The following is a 27,349-nucleotide window of genomic DNA, read 5'->3' as shown; positions in this document are numbered from 1 at the left end:
GAAATTTAAAATGTTTGGTCCTGATTGTCCAGAAAATGTAAATCTACCTTTCAGGGCCAATCCAGAAATGTAATGCTGACATGTGTTATCTCTTCCAAAACCAGCTTTAATATGTGCTAGGGATTATCTTCCTGTCTGAACATCAGACTGTGTCAAAGTTGCAAATGTGAAGCTGTTAATTCAAAGGTTCTCTCCTCCTAAAACCAAACGAAGTTGTATCAACCACCTGTCCTCAAAAATCCTTTAAAATAAACTCTTAAAAGTCATTAACCTATATAATATTCATGCCAAATATTATGTAAACGTCTGAACTGTTTGACTCCTTTGCAAAACCAGAGGACGTTAAGAGCTTCCATACCTAAATCACACGAGGCAGCGAGTTGTTACCTAGCGCTTTTTATGTGGGTCAGAGCTTTCCACCTTGTCAAACAGTCTGATTCAATCATTTCACAGCACTCAAAACTCAAACATACATCCCGCCTGGGGATATTTGCTTCTAGAGAAAATCCTTCCCTTATCCTCATCCCTCAGGCATGCTTGCGATAAAGACATGGAAATGCCTGCGTCCTCCCCTGCAGTGGCCGAGGGAAGTGCTGGCAGCCGGAAACGTGTTTCCCTCACATGCTGAACGTCTGCAGCGTGTTGGAACAGCAGCGCAAACAGACTTCAGGTCTCAGTGGAGATCTTCTGAACCAGGTGAACCAACCAGCCAACAAATCAGCTCCCAGCACAAACAAACAGCAGAATATTCATACGCAACAAGTTACTTGCTTAATTGATTTGTAATTTATTTCATTTTTTAAGAATATTTTTACTTATCTAATTGGATGAGTAAAGATGAGGCTTTACACACCAGATTTTTCACTTTTTTTTGTCAAGCTGGACTCATCCATTCATGTGACTTCACTGTTTTCCAGCTGGATGATGAAACCGTCGCAGGACAGCAGATGGTGTCTGATATTTGCTGTTACTTCCTCTAACTCTCATATTATGGGTTGTATTTGTAGTTCACATACCAACGGTATTTTTTTTCTGTCATCTATCTGGCTGTAAGTTGATCATTTGTGTGACATTTACATAGTCGCAGGCTGCCTCGGTTATTTTTTCTGGCATATTGGTGCTTAGTTTTTCGCCGACAGGAACTGCAGAAGGCCATCTCTTGCCTGGCTGCATTTGTTAATTTTAACCAACGGGGTTTCTCACATGCCAGGAATCTATTCATAGAGTAAAATGGCTCCCAATCTCAGAATGTAATGAATAAATCTGAAAGAAATTAGCCTTCTGTAATAAGTTCCTAACAAAACATGAAGCTCCGATCAATACTCATTATTGTTCTGTTCTGTGAAAGTGAGCTAGTTCCTCTGGGAAATTATCAAAACCTTAAGTTAAAGATGTAGCCATGAATCAGTAGAGAGTTTTTTTTTAATTATTATTATTCTCTTAAAATAAACAAACGACAGAGGTTTAAAAAAAAAAAACATCTCATTACTTGGCCTGTTAGGGAGCAATCTGGAGGAATAAATCAGGGATTGACATGCAGCAGAGAGGCTGATGGCGCCCTCCTGAGGCTTTATGTGGAAGTGATTTTTACTGCATCGCCTCTCCAAAGGCCACTGTGACCACTTACATTTTTGGATACCCTACGGAAGAGAATTAGGGCCACTGGAAAGAAGAAAAAAAAATCTGACTTTAATCTAAGAATTCTGACTTTTTTTTCTCAGAATTCTGACTTTAATCTCAGAATTCTGACTTTTTTTCTCAGAATTCTGACTTTAATCTCAGAATTCTGACTTTTTTTCTCAGAATTCTGACTTTAATCTCAGAATTCTGACTTTTTTTTCTCAGAATTCTGACTTTAATCTAAGAATTCTGACTTTTTTTCCTCAGAATTCTGACTTTAATCTCAGAATTCTGACTTTTTTTTCTCAGAATTCTGACTTAAATCTCAGAATTCTGACTTTTTTTCTCAGAACTGTTTTTTTTTTTTTTTTTTTTTTTTCAGTGGCCCCAATCCTCTTCCGTAATACCCAGACATACTTTTGGTTGTGTATTATTAAATTTTTGTTTGTTTGTTGTTGTCATTTTGTTTTCTCTGGTTTATTTATGTGGGTGTAGAAGGTCCTGGGTTCAAATCCAGGTGTGGACTCTTTCTGCAGAGAGCTTTTATTCCCAGGTTGTCTCTCTGAGTCTTTCCACAGTCTAAAAACATGACTGGTAAGCCAGTTTAACATGTAAGTGTGTGTGCAAGCTTTCTGATGTGTGTGTGTTGCCTTGTGATGGACCAGCTGTTCCCGTGACACTGCGAAGATAAGTGGATATAAAGAAAATGGATGGAAGTTTAATTAATTAATCTTCGTGTTGTTATATCTGACATCCATTGGCTCAGTTGTGAAAAGTCCGGCTTGTAATGTTTAATAATTTGCCTTTATCACAGGAAAGAGAGAGATAGAGGTGATATTATGCATTTGGACTTCTGCAGATTTGACTGATCCCATGTGTGGATCTTGCAATTCCTAACTCCAACTGCAGAGGACAGAAGTACTCAGTGCAACTATTTTTTGCATATCTAAACATTACCTTAAATGCCTCCCATCATATTGCTTAAATTGCACCATTTAAGGGCCTATTTTGGTTTTAACTTGAACAATTTTCCCATTATTTTCAGCAAAAATAGGTGTGCAGGCTTTCAGTGTTCGCATAGTGATTTCTTTATGACCCTACATGTCATTACATTATAATTGTTATTTCTGACTTGTCTTTCCATTTGCCATTGTTTTTTTCTTTTGTTTTTTTTTTTTTTTTTTTTGAGTGCTTTATCCGCAGTTTCATCAGACATGGGAATGGCACCATCTACTTACTGCAATCTTTTGAGTGTGTTATTAAATGAAGTGAAACATCAGCCTGTCTTCAGCTGGCGAGATATCAGATGTGTCTGGATTATGTTACATCAACCTCGCAGGGACAAGAGCAGACAGAGCAAAAATGTGAAAGTGGCCAGAGATGATGTTGCATTAGCTAATGTGAGGGATCCAGCTTTTGCGAGTCCTCCGCCACTGCAAGATATCAGCAAAGCACAAGTCACAGTGTTTGCCTTGGCAGAAGAACAGAACAAACAAAGAGAGAGCCTGCTTCTGCAGGGCCGGTGACTGCAGGGATCCAGAGTGACGGCTCAGACAGGATCTTTCCCAAATAATCTTTAGCTTTCTAGAAGCGTCGTCAGGTGTTTTTCATGTGAAAAGGGACTATTAATGTCTCGACAGAATCAACTGGATTTTCATTAATTCGTTCATCCACTGACTTTCGTTCTGCACTGAATTGCATCATAATTAGGATCATGTTTGAGTCTGTGTCACAGTTCCTTGACTTTGAGCTTAGTTAGCCACATTGCTTTCCAGTTTCGTGGTTCTCTTGTATTTCTGTTCCATCTTAGAAAGTGTCAGATTTTAAAGGCTGTATGGGTGTTTTCGTAGGGCGCCATTAAAAAGGGTACCAGATTAAACAATTTCAACTCAACTGTGCTGTCAATGAAGAGTTGGTTATTCTTTGTGTTGAGTAGATGCCACCTGCTTGCTACTGTTTTCTTGCAATTAATTATTGGAATAAGTATTTTCCCTTCAGTTCCACACACTTATGCTCCCTACCCGCACATCTTCACTTCCTGTGGTAATTAAGACTCACCTGTTGCCACACCAATCAATGTGCTTTGATATTTAATTCTCCAGTCTTCATTTGCTCTTCATTGATTTCTGGTGAGCTCCGGGGCTCCTGTCTGAATTGTGTTATTCTGTGAGTTTCTTGTTTTAAACTATCTACTTGTTTCCTCATTAAATTAAGAGTTTCAATGTGATTTAGCCACATATCATGGATGGATGATGTAGTGTTATTGTGTCTAAATCATAAAAAAAATAAATAAATACAAAAATATAAAAGTGTTGTCTTTTATTTCCGTCTATGCATCCTGCAATCATTTTATTTTTACCGGTTTATTTTAAGATTTAATCTTTATTTAACTAAAAGTGATTGATCTAAATGAAAAAAAAAAAAAAAAACTCTTTGCCATCATGCAATTCACTGTCCTGGGAGCAGACGTCTTCTCAGATTAGTTTAAAGAAAACGCATGCTGTAAATAACTGGGTTTAAAACACAAAAATAATATCAAAATATCTCCCTTTTCCATGGCGACAGGCCGGAGCCACATCCTAACAGACACTATAGCCATAAACTGAATTGTGGAAGACACCCGTGCAAATATGTTGACTTATCAGAATGTGCTGCTGTACATGGAAACCAGTGGTGGTCAGCGTGACCAGAGGGAATTTCACTATTCTACTCCACTTATATATACTTCCATGCTTTTGTGGTTTCCATGTGTTTATGTTTGTTTGCATTGAGCTGAAAAGGGAAAGTCAACAAGTGAAGGGCTGCACGTGAGACGTTTTATTACCCATATGATTGAAATACATTTATAACCATCTAAAGTGCAACTCATATTGGGCTAAAACAGTAGAAAGGAAACTATATGGGGAAGTGGAAAGTTTAAGGTCACTTGACCTTTAAACTTAAAGGATGGGACATGTTATGCATAAAAACAAAAACCTATCATTCCATTTAGCCAGGGAAAGCACAAAGAGAAATAAAAATCTTTAAATGGAGTTAGAAGAATAACTTTTAAATTTGTTAGAGGTGCATCAAATATTTCTGTAAGGGTTGAATGCAGAGCCGGCCCTAGGGTTAAGCAAACTGTGTGACTCCTCAGTGATGTGCACTGAGCTGAGTTAAATACCAGCTGAAACAGTTGATTAGAAAAGTTTAATAACTTAAAATCAAGTCATGACTCAGAGCTTGTCAATAGCAGAATAAAAAAAAGAAACGATAATTCTTACCTTGATGGAAGTAACATTCATGTTACTTCCTCAACCAGAGGTAAAATGGCTGTAGCTCTCACTGACAACAAAAAGCAGTTCTTCATATTGATGTGTGAAATGTTTGATTGCCTGTAGGACTCATAATACAAATAATTTTTAACACCAAGCAATCTTCCATGTAATAACTGTTGGTTATAATTATTTTCCTGTTCACTCGCTTGTCCTCCAAGATGGAACAAAGACACGACTTGTGTCATTATTGCAACCACCTTGGATCACAATCGACTGTCTCACAGACGCTTCACAATGTTTTTCATTTGATTCATTTTAAATCGATAAAACACACTAAAACAACAGGAGGGGCTAAAGCACATGTGTCAAACTCAAGTGTCAAACTCCATCATGTGTCAAACTCCATCATGACATGGCGGGCCACATGTGGCCCGCCATGTCATTTTATGTGGCCCCCCCCAGCGTTTTATAGGTCCATGATTGACTTAAAATAGGTTTTGAGCACGAATTGATGACAAACTACATCTCCCATAATGCATTCCGATTGTTACCAGCCAACATTACGGCTTCTCGCCACTAGAGAGCAGCAGAGTCACCTTAAGCTGCTTATTGATTTTACCAGCGAATAAAACTGAGACATCGACAAGCTAACATCAAAACGTCCAAGAAAAGAAAAATCGATCTACAAGTAAGACTGTGAATGAAGATGTGTGAGTTGGTGTCAGGGCGGCAGGTCGCGCTAGACTTTTTTTTGTTATCCGTTATCTTGACCGACAACATAAAAAAAAAAAAAAAAATTGGCCCTGTACTATTTTTATCCGTGAAATTATAATCATATTAACATCGGCTATTTAGCCGCATTTTATGCGGTTTAGTGAATATTCACCGTGAATCCTGATCTCATCACAAATTAAGCAGATAAATGCATCTACATTTTTCTCCGTAGTGACAAAAAAACCTCTGACTGAGGCCCCAATAACTTTTAATAAATTAAATTAAGCGACTTCACTTAAATTAGCATCACTTCACCCGCTGGGGTCTGAACGCACTTCCTCCTGGTTCCCATCTGCAGAAAAATCTGCGCTAATTCACCAGTCAGTTGGATCTGTCTGATCCAAACAGATCAACTGAACTCTGAGTGTTTTACCCTGCGGGGTCCGGTGTGCGCTTTAAGGATTTTTTTTTTTTTTTTTTTCGCTTCTCCGAAACGGACAGATGTCACGTCTGCAGCTCCTCCAGAGCGGCTCTCCTGGGTAACGTGAACCCAGAAGGCTCCATTTGTTAAATCCGCTGGATGAGTTTCTCCCAGCGGTTTTTAATTCTTCGCAGTGGCGTAGCGTAACTGCCTCCGCAGTGGTTGAGCAGCGGACTGCGCATGTTACAATCTAATTAACTTTTGCATCGTCATTTATTTCCTCAAGATAAACTGCCGGCTCCTCAAATGGATTAACACAAAGTTGCATTCTCTTTAGTTTTCTCTGGTCTGTAATGGAGACTTGAATTTAACGCGCCATTTCAAACAAAGGTTTTGAATGCGCTTCCTAACCAGAAGCTCCAAAGAGTTGTTTAACAATATGAGGTGTTCAATTTATTTTTAACATTGTATTTTCATACATTTTATGCTAGGGGTGCCCAAGTCTAGTTTTCCAGAGCTACCATCTGCAAGATGCGTTCCTTCTCTAACACACCTGGATCATTTACTCATTATAAGGCTCTACAGAACTGAGTTGCTGCTAATGAGGGAAGTCAACCTTTTGCCTGGGGTGTGTTTTAGCAGGGATGCATCTAAAAGTTGCAGTCTAGAGGACTGCAGCTGGGCACTCCTGATTTGTACCGTTAATGTGGCCCTTTGAGGGTGGCCAATATGCTGAAGTGGCCCTCGGTGAAATTGAGTTTGACACCCCTGGGCTAAAGGATGTGTCCATCCATTCATCTGTATCTGCTCTTCCTCTGCAGGGTCACGTGGGGAGTTGTGGAGCTGGGCGTTTCTGTCTCCAGCGATCACTGGACGAGAGGCAAGGGGAAAGGTACGGCCTGGCAGGTCACCAGTTCATACGGGCAAAAGGGAAACTCTTACTGATTTTAACTTAAAAAACATGTAAAAAATCTAAACTTTCCCTTTAAGGATTGAGTTTAAAGTTTGCCCACTAGAACTGCTGCTGTTCTTTGGGCTGTGGCTGCAGACCAGTGGCTACTGTGTGGCTAACAGGCTAAGTTATTCCTCCTGTATTATGTCTCATCCGACATTTTTTTTTTTTTGTAAGCAAAACAGGCATAACCCAACAATGTAAGTGTTTGGAGATAGAGTCAACAAAAACAGACGTCTCATAAGCCGTTTTGTGGTTTCAGACTGATTTAAATTATTAAGTGTCGGTTAATACGAATATTACTGGGATTGATGGCTGTATTATAGTAAAAGATCTGTGCAGTGCAAAAGCTGTTATGGAAGAAAACACAGTAGGTATCCAGACGCTGGTCACACATTATAAATATACATGTTACCACAGAGTGAGGACTAGGAAGGAAAACAAGAACATTCTCTTCTTGTGCTTTTCTAAATAAAAAAAAAAATGTTTGCTGTCTGGATGGAAGGATATAATTTTGTTCATGTTAGGATGGATTTGTTTTGGCTCCAAAATAACAGCTACAAAGATGGAGAGATGTTCTGTTTAGGTGAATGTGTTTACAAGTCAAGCTTTGAAAATCTTAAAAAAAAAAAAAACCTGGCTGCTCTCAGAGCTACTTATTTTATGAGTTTAACATTGAGGTGCACTTCCCCAAATCCAAATTAAACGCCTTTGAAGAGCCTCGGAAAAGTATTCACACTTTTCCCACATATTTCACAACTACAACCTTAAGTCCGTTTGATTAAGATGTCATGTGATAAACAAAAGTGAATAATTGTGAAGTGAGACAAAAATGTTCTTTGTGTGTGTGTGTGTGGCATGTCTTGTACTCCGTAGATTTTACTCCAATACCTGGAAAGAAAATTATAGTGCAACCAACTGCTTTGCAAATCGAATCCTCCAGTGTGGATACATATATAAATGCCACAGCAAACACAGCTTTGTTAAAAGAAAAACAAAATCATGTTGGCATTTTGAAACAATAGCATAAACTTTATGGGAAAAACTCAAGGGGTGTGAATACTTTTATAAGGAACTGGAGAAGACAAAATGCTTTTTTATGTTTTGCAAAAACAGTAGCTCTACGATAGGCAGAGAGGAACATGATGCCACCAAAAAAAAAATATATATATAGCAGGTATCCCTCTCTGAACAAAAGCCTTAGGGGGGTAGCATGAATTTATAGTACTTCACTGTGCATCATACATTCCATTTATAGTCAAAGCCACAAAATACCATATCATGTCCATCATGACGCATTTTTTAGTTTTAGTGGTTGAAGGGAGACAAGGAGAATCTTAATTTGCAACCCTTTTGGTAGCAATAATGGTAAGGTAGCAGAAAACCTAAATGATTGAACTTTAATTTCCCTCTCCTCCCCAGCAGAACTAATTCTGTAGATACAGCCAAGCTAGCATGGGAATAAATAGCCAAAGGGGATGATCAAAACATATCTTTTTTTAAACTGCTAAGGCAACACTCACACTCGTGGATTGCTACCTCTGGCTTTGGCAGAATGCCACTGGGAGAAATGTGTACGGTGTCCCACTGGAGACATAAAGGGCAGAGACGGTGACCACGGACACCCACCCTGCCCTGCTGCTCTGAAGCGAGGGTTGCATGCCTCCCACTGTAGGGAAAAGAAGACTTAAACCTTGTCTGCAGGACTAATATTGTCTCTTTTAAATGCTTAAAAGTGGTTTCCTTGAGGGATAATTTGAGTGCATACGATGCCTCAATTTTTTCCATTATTGCCACTTTAAGGAGGATTAGCTTTTCAGCAAAAATATTTTTTTATTTGCTCTAAAGAAAATTAGATTGGCCAGGTACCTAAATTATATAATTACAAATATTGCTGACGTGCTTAGAGACAGTAGCGGAGTTCTTTGGCAGAAAAGGTGTGTTCTTTAATTTCCATCAGAGTTGTTTACGGTTTAGTTATTTCTAATCGCTTCAGTAGGTGTTTTCTATCTGCGGGTAGCTTGGGGTCATACTGTTTACCATTCTTCCACTTAATCAAAACATCTAAACTCGTTAAATGTTGCTAAATCTGCATTTCCATTTTCACATCCAGCTGATGCAGCAGCAAACTTTTAATTCATGAGGAGTTTTCCAACAGTCGTTTTCTTCATTTTTCTTTTTTTTCCAAGATGTATCATTTCAGAAGAAATCAGTCCATCTTTTCTCTTCTTTACTTTAATCAAATAAACACAGCAAAACATGTCACATTTTTAGTAAGACATGTTTTTTTTTCATTAGAGTTCTACACAAAACAAAATCAGGTTGAAAGCAAACATTCGCCTTCCAAGACTTTAAGCCAGATCTATGGAGTTAGATTTGTTTCACAATTATTCAATCAAAAAAAAAATCATGTCAAACAAAAAAAGTAGTATTCAACCAAAAAAAAAATCATGTCAAACAAAAAAAGTAGTATTCAATCAAAAAAAAAATCATGTCAAAGCAAAAATCACTAAGTTTTTTTTTTAACTTTTTTTTTTGTTTTTGGTTGAGTCTCTTTTTTTTTTGGTTGAAACTTTTTTTTTTGGTTGAGTCTCTTTTTTTTTGGTTGAAACTTTTTTTTTTGGTTGAGTCTCTTTTTTTTTTGGTTGAAACTTTTTTTTTTGGTTGAGTCTCTTTTTTTTTTGGTTGAAACTTTTTTTTTTGGTTGAGTCTCTTTTTTTTTGGTTGAAACTTTTTTTTTGCTTGAGTCGCTTTTTTTTTTGGTTGAAACTTTTTCTAAGTTTTTGGTTGAATTCGTTTTCTTGCTTATACAACTTTATTTGCTTTGGGGAAGCTTACATGAACATTCTGGGCGGGGCTTAAGGACGAGCGATGTAAGACGTGTTCCGATTGGTTAGCGCTGACTAAAGCGGATGACTCCCTGAGATCTCAGAACTCTGTCCCGAACTGCAGGGCTTCGGTGACGGGACACAGAATGTGGATGGTAAGTAATCTTCACAAAATTACACCGTTTAGCAGCTTCTAAAGTGTCCACCCTGTTTCAAAGAAGAAATCTTACTCAACTTATGACGACAGTCACATATTTTGTCTGCCGTGATCCCCGGTAGCATATTGTGCTAGCTAATGTTAGCACTAGGTAAAGTTCATAAACTAGGCTTGTGTAATATTCGCCTGTCTTTATGTTGAATTCGTTAACCAGCGCACCTCTGTTGAGTGGCATTAAGCGTGGAAAATACCAAATATATCTGGAGGAAATATGTGTTAAAAAACTGTTGCGCAATCCTCAGTGTGTGTGTGTGTGTGTGTATTAACTAGCATTGAAGCTAAAATGGGAAAACAGCGGATCGTTGCACCAATGTTATCAGGTCCACATTAATCTGCACCACACGTCAAGTGTGACTGTGCAGATGATTTATTTACCAAGCACATAATCAATGTTGTCGATGAGGGGAGGCAACGTAACTCTTAAATATATACATTTTCTTCCAGATGTAAAATGTAAAACTAAGCTGGTAGGTCACAGGCCGAAGGAGGATATTCACATAATTTCTGTTTTTTATTATTTGGTGGGTGTGTGTCCTGTACTTAGTTTTATTCCGAATTACATGTAATATGCCTTTTGCTGTGTTATATTAAATTAATTTGGTGTTCTCCTAATTCCCCATTCTAGTATGACCAGCAGAGTGCAGCTGAAGCAGGACAGGCTTGTAGGTCTTACTGATTCCTCCAGCTGCTACAGACGATCAGAGCATGAGGATGGAGAGATCAGTAAGTGTTGAGTCAGAGAAGGTCAGGTAGGGAAGGAAGTGTTGCTTATAGGGGCCGTGTGTGTTTGGCTAAATATATTTTAACATACATTTTCTACTTACTAAATATTTCAGTTTACTCTCTCAGTAACTTCAGTGTTATACCTCTGCACTATTTTTTTGCAGTTTCTCTTATTGTGATACAGTAACTGTTTCACTTGAACATTTAATTTCCTGAGATGTAGTCAATTTATTTTCAATTAAAACTCTTAAAAAGACTTTAGGGCTTATTAGGTTTTGATTATGTTGTCTAGGTAAATATCATCACTTACTCATACTTTTTTAATTCATTTTTGTTTTTCAGATTTGCGTCAAAGCTTCTTGATTCGTTTCTGAGCCATGATTGAGACTCTCCATGATGTTCACCCAGGACAGAGGGGAAATGTTATCAACTCCACTCCATTGACCCCTTGAGACCTTCCTGTTGTTAAATTGCTTTTCCCTTGGATCCAAGCACCTGCACCTCACTGACCAGTAGTGACCATCAGTCCACAGTCAACTGGATCATCACAACATTGACTAACTTTTTATTTATAATTAGGATCTGAAAACCAGAGGACCAGCTACGCAAAAATCTACCTGCAAACTTTAAGCAGCTACCCTGACACTGCAGTGATCCTGGACTGGGCTGAGCTGCTCTTCCTCTCTCCTCTTCCTCTCTCCTCCAGAGTGACGAGTTTTCATCACCAGTAAAGACAAGTTTGAGTAACTGCTGGAAAGTGTATTGTATATTTTTAGTGTTCATTTCGTTATACTGTTTGGACTTAAAATAAAATGTAATCTCTTTTGTAATACTCTACATTTTACAAACCTTTTTCCCTTATCTCAGTTGTAACATTATGTGAAGTATTTGCATGTAATTCGGCCTTCAAGCGAGATATTAAAATTAAACGCTTTCAAGCAATATTTCATCTTTTCTAAAACAAAATACAGAAAATACTTTCACAAAGTGGCTTTATTTCTGTCATTCCTCTTGTGAGTTGTATAATGGAGTGTTATGGCCAGGTTACAAGTATTTTTAATTATCAGAATGCAGTCATATTAGGATCATAAAGATGCAATTTTACCAGAAGAACATCTTAAAATATGGGAAGTCATTTTATGGAGAAGTCTTGGCTCCCTCTGACGAAACCAGCTCAGTCCAGGTGGTTCCGATACATTCAGTGGTTAAGAGGATCAACTGGCCACCAGGTAAGCATTGATGTCAAAATAACAAACAGAGCTACTGATGTAGGAGTATTTTCCATGTTGAAGAAAAGCTAAGTTTATAATGGGAGAGGGAAAATGATGCGTTTAGGTCAGCCGATGTCTCCATCCAGGAAGCCACTAAAGCCAAACAGAACTCCAGTCCAGCTCCAGCTGCAGTGAGGATGAAAAAGGGAGAAATAACCGAACGTTAACATGACAGGGAATAAAGGAAATTTGGTAATTCGCTTTTAATGTGTTCCAGATCCAAAAAGAAAAAGCTCTGATATAAACTTGTTTATTTATTTCTGCCAGGATGTTGGTGGTAATTTTTGTATTTTTATTACAATGTATCATTAACACATAAGCATGCATTATTTTTAAAACCACTAAATAAAATGACTTGGAGAAATATATTTAGCCAATCACACACGGCCCCTATAAGCAACACTTCCTTCCCTACCTGACCTTCTCTGACTCAACACTTACTGATCTCTCCATCCTCATGCTCTGATCGTCTGTAGCAGCTGGAGGAATCAGTAAGACCTACAAGCCTGTCCTGCTTCAGCTGCACTCTGCTGGTCATACTAGAATGGGGAATTAGGAGAACACCAAATTAATTTAATATAACACAGCAAAAGGCATATTACATGTAATTCGGAATAAAACTAAGTACAGGACACACACCCACCAAATAATAAAAAACAGAAATTATGTGAATATCCTCCTTCGGCCTGTGACCTACCAGCTTAGTTTTACATTTTACATCTGGAAGAAAATGTATATATTTAAGAGTTACGTTGCCTCCCCTCATCGACAGCACTGATTATGTGCTTGGTAAATAAATCATCTGCACAGTCACACTTGACGTGTGGTGCAGATTAATGTGGACCTGATAACATTGGTGCAACGATCCGCTGTTTTCCCATTTTAGCTTCAATGCTAGTTAATACACACACACACACACACACACTGAGGATTGCGCAACAGTTTTTTAACACATATTTCCTCCAGATATATTTGGTATTTTCCACGCTTAATGCCACTCAACAGAGGTGCGCTGGTTAACGAATTCAACATAAAGACAGGCGAATATTACACAAGCCTAGTTTATGAACTTTACCTAGTGCTAACATTAGCTAGCACAATATGCTACCGGGGATCACGGCAGACAAAATATGTGACTGTCGTCATAAGTTGAGTAAGATTTCTTCTTTGAAACAGGGTGGACACTTTAGAAGCTGCTAAACGGTGTAATTTTGTGAAGATTACTTACCATCCACATTCTGTGTCCCGTCACCGAAGTCCTGCAGTTCGGGACAGAGTTCTGAGATCTCAGGGAGTCATCCGCTTTAGTCAGCGCTAACCAATCGGAACACGTCTTACATCGCTCGTCCTTAAGCCCCGCCCAGAATGTTCATGTAAGCTTCCCCAAAGCAAATAAAGTTGTATAAGCAAGAAAACGAATTCAACCAAAAACTTAGAAAAAGTTTCAACCAAAAAAAAAGCGACTCAACCAAAAAAAAAAGTTTCAACCAAAAAAAAAAGAGACTCAACCAAAAAAAAAGTTTCAACCAAAAAAAAAGAGACTCAACCAAAAAAAAAAGTTTCAACCAAAAAAAAAAGTTTCAACCAAAAAAAAAAGAGACTCAACCAAAAAAAAAAGTTTCAACCAAAAAAAAAAGAGACTCAACCAAAAACAAAAAAAAAAGTTAAAAAAAAAAACTTAGTGATTTTTGCTTTGACATGATTTTTTTTTTGATTGAATACTACTTTTTTTGTTTGACATGATTTTTTTTTTGGTTGAATACTACTTTTTTTGTTTGACATGATTTTTTTTTTGATTGAATAATTGTGAAACAAATCTAACTCCATACAGATCCACATGAAGAAAAAAAAAAGATCTGTGTTAAATGTTTTATGCTTTTTCAATGCTCTCCACACTTATTGGAATGTATGGCATCCCATATAAAAACAATCGGGTTATATCTAACAGGAAACAGAAGGGAGAGTAAATGGGAGATCTGACTTTTAAGGTGACCTGTTCAAGGTATTTTCAGCTGTCGATATAGTGATTAGATCACCAACAAAAGTAGTTTATTAAACGCAGGTGTTCTCACCTCTTTAATGTGACTTCTGTTTCTTAAGATCGCTGCAAAGTGTGACGGTGCGGTGAGAAGGAGTTAGCAGCGGTGGTTAGCCACGCTAACCCGAATCAGCAAAGAACCCACGGTTGAAGTATGCCACACTTTCACTTTATTTCACTTTGTCGATGTAAAATCACATTTTACATTATCTTCTCTGTAGGAAAAAGTAACAAAAGTTGCACCGCTCTGTATCCCGTCATTGCTGATGTTTCTTCTCTCGAAAACAACACGGAAAACGGGTTCTTACTCGGTACAGGATTACAACGAAAGAAAGAGGAAATAGGCGCCCCCTTGTGGTGATGCCTATTAATTCTTTAGGAACCTAAAATGACTGCGCCAAGAGCAAGCAAAGCTTTTTGTGGTTTGCTAATTTCTCGTCACATATCAGGCACACAGTTAAGCCAGCATTGTTGGCGGTGAAGGCGAATGAGTCTGTCCACGAAGAATAAAACTCTATTTTCTACTGAAACTTTTTTTAAAATTTATTTACTCATGGTCAGCTTGGGTGGGACAGTCAAAGAAGGCAAGGGCTGACGTGGATGTGACGCATTTTTTAGTTGACAAATTATTAAAACCTTTTTTATTTTAAATCAGATGTTAAAGTATCACCTCAAACTCCAAGATAACTTTGCAACAAAAAATACATAAAAATAAGATAAATAGAAATGTAACTAAGAAATAACCGTCATTCATTTTCATGTTGTTTGTTTGTTTGTTTGATTGAGCCATGACAAGGAGGTTAAAGTGGCTCGGGTAATTTGATCTGATCAAATTACAAAAGAGAAAATTTTCCAGTGAGCATTCTCTGCTGATGTTAGGGATCATAAAAAGGTTGGACAAACTGGTTTCCATTTTACACAAAGGTAACAGCAGTTTAAACAATGTTACAGGGAGTGGAGGGAATGCCTTTTCTGAAAACCCCAACATTTTAGACCTTGAAGAAAATGAGCTCCACAAAGTGAAGACCACAATGGGTTTCACTCCGTTCAGCTAAAACCATGAAACTGCGGTTGTCACATTCTCGTCGAAATTGAACTTTACCAGATTGGAAAAAACATTCAGTCCGACGAGTTTCCATTTCAGCTGCAACATTCTGATTATGGGCTCTTAAATAGCATGAAGGCCTCGAATTAATGGTTCTGGAAGGTGATGGTATGATGGTGTGGGAGATGCTTTCTTACTATATTTTGCACCCACTTGTACCAACTAAAGCATTATTTATATACCACAGCCTACCTGAGCAATCTTACTGGCTAGTAAAGTGGGCAGAACATTCACCATGTTTTCCCAACTGAATAAATGTTAAATAAACAGCTGGTTTTCTGCACTTTACAGTTTGAGTCTATGCTGGAAAATAGTCTATTAAATCTTTTGAAAGCAATTCTGGACGATAGACTCGACAAGAAAGAGAAGTCTGCGTGTCGTCAATGTCTTTTTTGATTAAATCAGGTGTGTTTGCACGGTTTAGTTAAAAACATTTCTCTACCGTAACATTCTCCTTGAATGTGAAAGCAACATAATTAAAGCCCGGGCGGCGTAAGGGGAGCGAGCATCCCCCACCACTCGGGAGCATTATCAGCGAAACTCTTTGCCTCATGTGGTGTTTGAGTTTACTGATTACAGAGCATGTACTGCATTAGGTTACTGTTACTGTAGCCTGGGAAAGTGGGTAAACTAAGAAGATGCATAATTAGACATTTAGCGCCAATCCACCCCACCCTTCACCACAACAGATAGGCCAAGGAGTTAAAAATGTCCCAACGCCCACCAAGCATGGAGTCTGAGACACCATGTGACAGCCATCAAGCTCTGAACCTACTGTAACCCACACAATAAAGGCTTATGGGGGCGTTTAATCCAGCACTAACCTAAAAAGACCTCATTCATGCTGCCGCGCTTGCTGAACAGCGAGTCCCACGAGCGATCATAAACTTAGATGTAGCAATCAAAGCTCCAATCAGAGCGCAGACAAATTAGAGGTACATTGTGCTGAGGCGTAGAATTTCTGACATTACAGAATAAAGGCACTAAAAGTAAGATATTTTAAGGATTTGTAAACTTTAATTACTGAGGGAACACAGAAGAATTGGAAAAGTTTTTACCCAACATGAAGCTTCACAACATAAAGCAGCTTGCCCTGCATTTTGTGGTCTGACACTCCAACACATATCTATACTTAAGAGGATTTAAGCAGCTAGCAGGCAATTTTCAAAGGGTGCAAAATGCTCTCTCAATACCCAAAAATGGGGGTGAGGGAGACATTAAATTTTAAGTATTTATTGTATAATTTGTATTTATTTGTGCAACTTCTGTTTTTATGACAAATCTCAGCAGCCAAGGACAAATTTGGGATTCTCCCCTGGTCCTCAGGGTCCACCATCCTGCATATTTTAGATGTGTCCCCCCTTTATCACAGCTGACTCCAATGATTGCATTAACCTCCTTTGCATGCTGAAGGCATGCAAAGGAGGTTAGCCACCCATTCATTTAACATATGTTGTTTTGTCATATATAATTACATTTTTTTCTAAATGTTATTATATGTGACAGGTACTGCAAATAGATCACTAAAACTTCCACAATTTTCTACAAAATGTCCAAATTGAAAAGTATTCTGACTAAAGATGATGTCAGAAAGTATTTAATATCATGCTGAGTTTTAAACTCAATTTAACTGTAATTTAATGCTGACCTATTTTATTAGGATATTGATTGGCAGACAGGCACAATTATCCAACAAGCCATCCAACCATCCATGCATCTATTATCTTTCCCTTAGTCTGGACTCCGCTTGCAGCAGCAGCAGCCTAAGCAGGGAATCCCAGACTTCCCTCTCTGCAGCGACTTGGGCCAGCACTTGCAGGGGAATCCTAAAGCGCTCCAAGGCCAGTCGGGAAGCAGAGCCCCTCCAATGTGTCCGGGGTTTTCCTCTGGGTCTCCTTCTGATGGGACGGGCCCAGAAACCCTGCAGAAAAAAATATTTATTCCATTTTATCCATAATCTTGTTCTTTTATTCGCTTTCCAGAGCGTGTGACCACAGACGAGGGTTCAACCAGTAAAATTGAGAGCTTCACCTTTTGACTCGGCTCCCTCTTCATCACAACAGACCAGTACAGAACCCACATGACAGTATGTGCACCTATGTGCATATAGGTGCATGCATACACCTATATGCACATATATAGTTACTGTTCATTTATTCGTTCAAATAAATGAACAGTAACTGTTCTGGGATGACAATATCAGAAAGCTCTTAAAGAAAAATGTTTTATAATTGAGCCAAATGTCCATGTTTTTGTAGTTTTTACCATTTTGACAGAAGGAGATTGTGAAGAGAGAGAAAGAGACACCCATTAGATGTGTGGCCGTTATTTTGTCGGACTTTCACAAGTCAGACCTACTGTCAGAAATGCGGGTCAAGCTTTCACACTGGTTGTAGAGTATCAAAGGGGCCTGATATCTCATACTCCTTACTATGGTTGAATTCCTTCTCCAGGCCTACAAAACACACGCAAACCGGTGAGGCGAATTCCCGTGCACCCTTCAGGATCTCGCTGAAAGTGCAGAGCAGGTCCATTTTTCCACGGACGAAAACCAAACTGTTCTTCCTGAATCCAATACTCAACTGTCCAGAAACCCCTGGATAGACCTTACCAAGGAGGTCTAGGAGTGGGATCCCTCTGTAGTTGGAACACACACACTGTGGTCCCCTTATTGAAATTTTCTGAGAAAAAAAAAAGAAAAAAAAAAAAAAGCACTTTTAAGTGCACTTAAACACAGACATGAGCTTCTTACTTTCACTTAAGTTGATTTGAAAATGAAACATTTGATGAATATAATGAGATGTTTTCACAGCTGCAGAGGTAATTTGGTACTCAAGTATAAGACCTATTTTTTTTTTTTCCTCCACCGCTCCCTAGTCTGGTCTGGAGCTGTGATGCTAACTTTATCTGTGATGGATCATTTGCTGATGGATGTGTTCACTAAGCTTTCAGCATGTGTTCTTCCAGCCCTGCGGGTCCAGATATAGCCTTAAATCAGAGAGCAATCATCACTGCGGTGACGTGGATCAGAGCATCCTAAATAAAGCTGCGTTGCTTCTCATTGTCTAAACACTGGAAACCACTCTAAGCTCTATAACATAACCTTGTGTAGCGCTAAACATATTGGCGAACAAAGCAACAAGACCATAGGAACAGCTGCTGTTATATGAGCCAGAAAACGCATTTCCCTCAAAGCCCATAAACTCCTGGGGAAGAACGTCTGAATGCTGTGTTTAGTGACAGCAGATATTGCACAGCAATGATGTTGTAAATGACAGAGCAAAGAGCATGCATATATAAATAAAAGACTGTTTTAAATGCATTTACCAAATTTAGAGGAATGACCTTGTTTTTTTTGTTGTTTTTTTTTTGTTGTTTTTATTTTAAATATGCAGTCTATTTTTAAACACAAGACTAGAGTAAAATAATTTGTGTTTCTTTCAGATGAAACAAGACTAAAAATTGCCTTGCGGATAGGATCTGATTTAAAAATGGCTTTGTGAAACTTTGAATGAGTGCAAAAAACGTTTTTTTTTTTTTTTTTCTACCCCCAAGGAAATTATAAACACGAACATTTTTATTGCTCCCGTGTTTCTTTGAACTGTAAGCATAACATTTCTGAGCTCATTCTCTACGCTCTCTGTATCGTCTGGCACAGTCTGGTGAGACCTGGCTTTTTAACACTTTAAAAAGTCCCTCCCCGGTTTATAATGTCAGGCTTTGGCACATTTCCGACCTTTAATTTGGAGAGGGTGTTTCACAGTCGTGAAACTTACATAGATAATAGTGGATGAAAGTATAACTTCCAGAGCCTGCATTTGTGCAGGCATGGAATATAATTAGCTTAATTTCAATGAAGTAAACCGCTAGTCTGTGACGTAAATGGTGGATGAAACTGAGGGTACTTCATGCCAAAACTACAAAGTGAAAGTGAAGAGATTAAAATAAGTGCCCTGATGTGGAACTGCTTTATGATAAAGATCTTATAACAAATGGTTGATTTTTTTTAAAAATGCTTAGTTTTCCTTATCCTTTCCTGTGTTGCAGCGTATGAGCAGGTAGGAGTGTAAACGTACACCAAGAATAAGGATTCTTGTTGTATATATATATATATATATATATATATATATATATATATATAAAGAAGCTTGATTTTATAGTGTTTTAAAACATCAAATAACTGATATTAAAGACCTTACTGGAGATTTAGTTTGATTATTTTAAATTAATTAAGGACAATTAGGTAAGGTCAATCAATGCATGGATAAATTACACAGCAAAACTATCAGACAATGCTCAAGATTGTCAGCAATTTTGTTGTGAGGAATTTTAGTAAAAGCCTAAACTGATATTTGAGAAATAGATGTTTAGTCCGTCTCTGTTTCGCTATCATCACCAGCTAAATTAGAACACCTTTCCTTAAATGCGAGACAGTAGTGATAACTGGGACTCCACACTTTTGATTTAATGTTGCATTTTAAAGTGAGTTGTAGCTTTGCACATAAACCTCCTGCATATGTTCAGCTTTAAAAGAACACTGATTCATGAGAGGACATGTAAAAAAGACCCAAAGAAAGCCATTTCTCTGTCTGAGTCAAGATGGTTGGTTGATTGACACAGTGGATCTGGACATAGCAGGATTTTCTTATGTTTCATTTCTGAATGCTTTTTGCTCGTCAGAGTGTAGGGTTTCCATAAATTTTCAACAAAGCTTAAGTCAGAGCCGTTCGGAAACATAAAACCAGTGTGTTTTGTGTGTTTTTTAGATGACTGCCTTGTGGGTATGGACTGTATCCAAGTATCAACCAGCTGACCCAAGCTGTCTCCCTTAGATGAAGGAGCATTGGTTAAGATGTCTAGGAGCAACCCAGACACCACTAACTCTCAGTCGTCAGAACACTAGCTTTACAAAATCAAAGACCAGCGTACCAGCTATCAAACACGGTGGTAGCGTCAGCTGCAAACAACTGAGACCAATGTTTGGATGCATTTCAAAAAGTGGTGAAATAATCAAGATGAAAGACTACCTCCAAATTCTTGCAGGATGATTTATACTTTGGAAACAACAGGATATTCCAACAAGACAGTAATCACAAACACATAAAAACGAGCTTGAAAGGCTCACATTTTAGCTTCTGGCATTCCTGAACCTCAGTCCTACTAACAATTTGTGGACGGTGCTTTAAAGCAGGACCTGTGGCAGGAAACTAATCAATTTCAGCTAACTGTATCATTCCTGTCAAAAAAGTGGCCAAACATCCAGCCAGAGTTAAGCTAGATGCTTGTTGTGGATACAAAAAAATTGTATAGTTTCCCTATAATTTGTTAAAGGGACAATTAGTAAGTAGTAGTAGGAGTAAAGGTATGTATTTATAATTTTTGACATTGAGTGTTTTACACAAAATCCAAAATAAATTCCAATTTGTCTACCCAAATTGAGTTATTTAAATAAAGTTGTTTGTTAAATTTCATTCCATGCTGAAAAAAGAAGAAAACCCTTTTCTGACAAGCGACGGTTAGTAATTAAAATAATAAAAACTCTAAAAGAAAGAAATTTATGTTTAGTAAACTTATAATTTAAATCATTATTGTGCGCAGAGAGCAAAACAAACTGCTTTGAGTCCGCATACAGCCATGCCATTGCCCGGCAGGAGCTGGATCGGCGCACCAAATTAGACGCAGACGGCAGCAAAGTCTCCTTGGAAAGAGGGTTTCTATTTTTGAGGAAACATGTTTGATCAAATGTCTTGTTCCTTTTTGCTGAGCCATTTAAATCCCCATGCAGGATTTTCCAGACACTGTTCACCTGTCTGCCTCGGATACGATGGGATTTATACAGCAGCTAGAACCACAGCTCCAATCCGTGTGCCGCTGCTGCAATCTAACCAGAAAGTGACTAGACCAACGTAAACACAGCAGCAGCAAAAAAGGGCCACCGGTATTAGGGCTGTAATTCTCTCTTCCTCTACCACATAACCTCAAATGTCCATATTTAGAGAATTTGTTTGAAATATGGATCTCCAAATAGCTGGAAAAGCCAGTTGGAAAGTCTTTAAAGTCTTGTATGTGCCATTCATCCCAGTCAGCAGTCCACCTTGAGTCATGCAGACTCAAATGTCCAGCTCCAGCTACAATCTACAGAGGCAGGCATATACTTAAAGGTTTTAGTTGCGTCTCAAATGCTCATAACCTTTGAAAAATGGTATTCACAGTAACTCCTGCAGTTACTGCAACTGGAGTCACAGAAGAGATTAACAGAGACTCGCTGACGGGAAACAAGGTCAGCGACCAAAAATATACATCAGCCCTATCCTCAAACATATTCCCATTTGCTGTCGTCGCAGTTAAATCTATAGATGCAAGGAGGGAGCTCCGGGAAGAGTATTATAATTATTACGTTAAGAGGAAGGGAATGTTTTACATGTGGATCAGGCCAGTTAACAGGTTTGCAGCTGTGGTCAGCAAAGACAGCTGCAGTGTGCCGAAATTACAGAGTACAATGATTCATTTTCTTTCTGTGTTTGAGACCATTCGGCCGTGCTAGGGTTTGGACGAGCTCCCCCTGTAAAAACAGGCTTTCCTCAGCAAAAAGCTGTTAGCTCATCAAAAAAAACAAACTCTTTGTTCTGCTTAGCAACACGGGCAGACCACCTCGAAGATTCATTGTTCTGACGGAAACCAAGACCTTGCCAGTTTTATAGGCGAATTAATACTTAAACGCCACAGAAAACCCTGGAGTTTTATCCTTAGAAATATAGAGGAAGGGGGAAAGAAAAAAAGTATTGGACACGTTACTTGTCTATGAACGTTCTTCTGTACAAATAGATTTGTAGTAAGGATATAAACATGACTAAATAACTACGTAACGAATTCACACATACAGATAAATCAGAATTAATTCATTTGTAAATTAAGTTATTTATCTTAGCATGAAATGCCACTTGAGGTAAGAATTAAACTTTATTTTATTTAAAGCTTTTTGGGGGTGATTAGAGCTACAAGACATCTTCTGTGTCTTGAAAAAAGTGAAAAAAGCGACAAGCGCAATTCTGGTGTAATTTTTAGACATTCCTCCAAACAAATATTCTTTATATCCTGAATATCTGGGATCCTGAAGTTCTTCTTGACTCTCTTTGCCACAGTTTTGCAAACTCTGAAACAAACTGAGAGTTTCATTCGCTTTGTTTTTGGCCTGGTTCTTGTCTTGTTTACCCTTTTTGTCCCCCCCCCCCCCTTTGTTTCATTTTCAGGAATGCCATATTTTATTTCTCCTTCCTTAACTTGTGTAAAGTCTGGCAGTGTTGCAGCTCCAAACCAAGATGCTCCAACCTCAGAACTTCCCTGTTGGACTGGTGCTTTAGTGGTGAAGTGTAGTGCCATTTTTCCTCCACGCTATATGCAGAAAGAATCAAAACAGTAAAGTTTGATCCAATATGACCAAGTTGTATTCTGCCAGAATCTCATTGGTCTGTCCAAATGTTTTGGAGCAAATCTTAAGCAAGCTTAAACTTTATATTTTTCAACAGTGGAGTCTGGTGGAGTCTATAGTGGTTGCATTATGTTTCCAGCTCTTTCAGAGCTTTAGAAATGTTTATGTAACCAAAACCATCTGTATGCTTAGCAGCATTATATACTGATAATGACCAGCCTTTTAACAAACCATAAATTAGGACCAAGACAGCCAATAATATTTTGTACTAATGGGGGCAAGATTACTTTCTCAATACTGAACAATTACACCTGGTTTCTTGGCTTTATGTACCTTTATGCAACTTTTCTAAGCTTTTGTTGGTGTGTCGTACTTTATTACACATAGAAAATGTTTTCATTGTGCAAAGGCATCAGTCAGTAATCTTAATTATCTAGAGATATATCAGGAAAATGGATGCTTTTTTTAACCAAATTATTGAAAAGGAAAAGTGGAAACTGGTCATGCCAGTTGCTATGACAACAGTATTTCCCATATGCCTGGGAGTACTGTTGCAAAATACAACCATTTTCTTCCACTCAAAACATCCAGGCAAGAATAAATCTCCTAAACCTTGTAAGAAAATGGGTTATGCTCTGATTAGCCCAAACTTAAACCACATGATTTATGGTTGTTGTCATTTTTGTTACATCACAAAAACATAAAAATAGTGGCGTACGAACTTTAAATGTTGATTTATTTGAAGAGAATCAAATAAATCAATTTAACACTTGCTGGGGTTTTTTTTGTTTTGTTTTTTTTCATTCTGTTGTATTGGTGACTTAACAAAATAAATCCAGGTATTTTGGGAGAAAGAACATGAAGTTGTTACAGGTGAAAAATTTCCAAAGGTTCACGCATCCTGAACTCCTGGCTGCTGAAAACCAAAGTTTTTAACACTTCATTTAACATAAACGCAGATCTAACAGCTCCTTTAGAGATAAGCCAAAGCATGGCCTTCTGAAGCTCAGCAAAGTTTAAATTACATGTAATTTCATGGCATTGTTCAGAATTACAAACACAGTTCTGTTCAGTTATTGTTTCCAAACCCTTTCTGAATTAATGCTTGTTAAAAGCAACAGTTAAATTTAGTACTGGAGGTACGTTGCACTTCAGATTTGCTTTCTCTGAATGTCAGGTAGAGTCCCAGACTTGTGCCCAGGCAGTCTTAAAGTTCGACAGCTCGCATTTCGGTGGGTAATCAGAAGGTGCACTGATCGGAAGAAATACCCTAAATCCATGCAGTGTGAGATATCTTTCCATTTCCACAATTACATGCCGCACGAGGCTCTGAATAAATTCCCCAAACACAAATGTGTTTGGACTCTGTATCTAACGTCGGCAATTCTCCTTAAAATATCCTAGAAGTATGAAGTCTGGCCATGTAAAGGCCTTGAGCAAACATGAAGGGAGGCCAGCTACCAACTATGTGGAACGAAACTCCAGTTTGTTTTTCTTCCTTTTGATTTATTCTTAGATGAGCTTGCGTCTGTATTTTACCAGTAACAAACTCTAAAACAAGTGCTGCATAAACGAACGTTCTGAAACAGCAGATGTTGGTTTCTGTCATAACTTTAGATTGAAGCTCCACATCTGTCGTCTACTGCCTAAATAACTTAGACGTCCAATTTAAAGGACTTCATGTTTGGTTTCCTGGTTTTAGCAGATGAACTTTGATGAAGCAGTTTCTGTTGTTGTTGTTTTTCCTGGTTGCACATGCAAAATCTGAACAAACAGAAACTAACCAAGCACATCCAGAGTAAAAAGACGGGAAAAGACCTGGGTTATAACACGCATCACCTGCTTCAATCTGTTTGATTTCAGGGTTTGTTAGCAGTCTAAATATCGATTGAGGATTAAACACTTTCATCGTGGTCATGAATATCTTGGTACTTTTGAGCCTTTTACCAAATAACTGTATCCAATAATTGCAGCTCCTTAAATATTTGACCACTCTTCTGATTGATTTCCAGAATCAGTAAATTTTTTTCTCTAGCGTTGAGGGTATTTCTGAGCCCCATGTTGAGGTGGATCCCATTAGACAGACGTCAGCAAAAGAAGATTAAATAAAACGGTTGCCAGTGCTTTGGCAGGTTGCTATGGAAGTTAGAGGAATGATAAACAAGATTCCTCAGACATTTATGAAAACATACTATCTCATAGTAATAATCTGGGTTCAGGCACATCTACAAACAGAAAGCCAGACAAGCAAAAACCTGACATGCTTTTAAAATGTCATAAAGTGGAAAAAATGTATATATTTTGAACCACAGAAAATGTCATTTTGTACGTCCTAATTCACAGAATACAGTTTACCTTTCATCTGCATGCATTTTTTCTTCTATTCCAGATCTAATTTTGATGTGTGTTATGAATCATTAGTCTGATAGTGGAGCAGGGATGCAGATTTAAACCTGCAGGTATCTTTTGTCTCTGTGAGTTGAAGAAGATTGTTTGAAGTGATTGTCATTGTAGCTCTTACAGATCAAAAAGTTGTTGTAAAACCACGTAACACATAAGGTAAGTGTGGAATTGGGACGTCTGTGTGGTTAGTTTGAATGCGATCAACTGTGATGACTTGGAATGACACGAAAAATTTATCGCCCATTAGAAATTCACACAAGATGCTTTTTATCATTAAAAGCTCTAAGGCAGCATGACATGTATTACCATAAAGACGGCATGTGATCTTTTGATCAGAACTGTACGTATCACAACATTTATTGAAATTTTTGTGCGTCAGCCTGACGACTGTCCACGTATCTGACACATGAGCGCCAACTAAACAAGGTGCGTCCTTTTATAAAAAGATGAATCCAAAAAGGAAGAGGACGTGAGCAGCACTGAGAGTGAACAAAAGTGTCTTGCAGACATTACATCCTCTATAGTTTTAGTGGTACCAAGTGGACAGGATGACTATATTATTTAAAGTAGAAGGATTCTCATTCAAGCACAGTTGGTCCTACTGTTTCAGCCATACAAGGTTCATCAGCCAGCAAAATAAACCTCCAAACCACACCGGACCGAGCCTCAGTCCCAACAATGTCTCGGACACACCATGCATTAAACTCCATCTGACTTCCTCTAGCCGCGTCTTTATATACAAAAGTCACACTCTGAGATACGTGAAGTGTGTGGGCCTTAACTAACAGTTTGCCTCCTGCACTTATTTTGAGACAGACATGGCTTGCACCAAATATAGTGCACACAAGCGAGACTTGTCTTGCCTCTCCACAGGTCATTATGGTTCAGAGCTGGCTGTGCTCACGAGTGACTGAGGTGGGATCATGTTGTGGAAACAGTGTTTCTAGGTTGTCAATTTGCATTTCGGGCACAGAAACTGTCATTATTCGCTCCGCGTCATCCCACCTCCTGTCAGCATCTCCAGTCAGACTTAATGGTAAACTTTCTGATGAATCACTGAAAAAACTATTTAACTCTTTAATCAGTTAAACGGCAAGCCCAACAAGACATGGCTGTCAGAAACTGATGGAGGCAGCCAAGGTTTTAATGGAAACTTTGGAGAGTCTGCAGAGATCCACAGCTGATGGAACAACACCAATCTGGGCCTTAATGAATGACTGGCAAGATTAGAGCTACTGTTGAATTAAAGACCCAAGAAGCCATGCTTGCAGTTTGTCACATGCTTTGTAGGAGGGACAGCAAAAGTGTACAAAAAGGTGTTCTGGTATGATGAGAGTTTTCGTCCAGTCGGAGGCCGTAAAAGACTATGGACAAGGGTGGAGTATCTGTTTCCAGTAGGGAAATTACCCTAGACATACAACCAGAGTTGCAATTAATTACAAGTATGTGCTTGAAAAGCCCAATTAAATTTCAGGCCTAAATCTAGCTGAGAATCTGTGGCAAGACGTGTGTATTTATATTCCCAGACGCTCTCCATCCAAACTGGCTGAGCAGAGATTTATAGCAAAGAACAATTTGCAAAACTCTGTCAACAACACGCTCAAAGCTGATGGAGACCTCAAAAGATCTGCCACGGTAGCCAGAGTGGAAGTTGGTTCCACAAAGTATTGGGCGGAAAACAAATACGTCATTTCTGTGCTACCTTGTGTTGGACAATAACGTAAAACCTTAATGAAACACACTGAAGTTTGTGCATGTAACAGGGCAAACTGTGAAATCAATGGAGTGTGAATACTTTTGTAAACCAGCCTCTGTCCATTGTGTTTCCATATCTCACACTATTTTTAAATATTTTGTTTTCAGAGGAAAGGAAACATTTTCTCTGGCTTTGTGGGACTATTTTATTTCATTCTTGAAAACAGTAATCTACCAACAATAAAATACTGAGGGGTTTTGTTTTGTTTGTCAGTTTTACATTTTCCTACAGTGACCGACATGCTTGGGTACAGCCTGTCAGTTTTCCTATTTAATCACTCTTACTTTAAACAACCGCAGATGAGCCAAAAAAAAAAAAAAAGTAAGGCAAGGTCTTTAAAAAATCTCGCATGATAAGTTGGCAAGAAAGGAGGAGTAGTCTATTTATACACATCTGACTTTTTCACCTTTTTAATACATGTGCGTGTCCATGTGGCTTTTAAGGGCACTGTAATAAGGCCTGGCGACTAATTTTATTAGTTTCTGACCGCTGCAGATCTTAAAGTCTGATTTTCTCCAAAGCAGCTTTGAGAACAGTGCCTCTAACCAACAGCTGAGTCAGATGTTTTCTTAAATAAATGCACAGCGCTCTATGGAAACAGAAACAATCTAACTG

General features: G+C 38.3%; 2 long non-coding RNA genes across 2 annotated transcripts; one reads left to right on the top strand and one right to left on the bottom strand.

Moving 5' to 3' along the window:
• Window positions 1-8,855: 8,855 nt before the first annotated feature.
• LOC148152800 (uncharacterized) lies at window positions 8,856-11,719 on the top strand. Its single transcript, XR_015761970.1, has 3 exons — window positions 8,856-9,947; window positions 10,635-10,732; window positions 11,075-11,719. It is a non-coding gene; the product is annotated as an uncharacterized LOC148152800 (long non-coding RNA).
• Window positions 11,708-13,651, bottom strand: LOC148152799 (uncharacterized). Its single transcript, XR_015761969.1, has 3 exons — window positions 13,232-13,651; window positions 12,445-12,542; window positions 11,708-12,129 (listed from the first exon to the last, which is right to left on the bottom strand). It is a non-coding gene; the product is annotated as an uncharacterized LOC148152799 (long non-coding RNA).
• Window positions 13,652-27,349: the final 13,698 nt, after the last annotated feature.

The sequence above is a fragment of the Poecilia mexicana genome, unplaced genomic scaffold (assembly GCF_051168715.1).
Source record: "Poecilia mexicana isolate PSO_F unplaced genomic scaffold, ASM5116871v1 scaffold_22, whole genome shotgun sequence".
NCBI classification, from domain to species: domain Eukaryota; kingdom Metazoa; phylum Chordata; class Actinopteri; order Cyprinodontiformes; family Poeciliidae; genus Poecilia; species Poecilia mexicana.
This window is presented reverse-complemented; position numbering and strand designations above follow the sequence as displayed.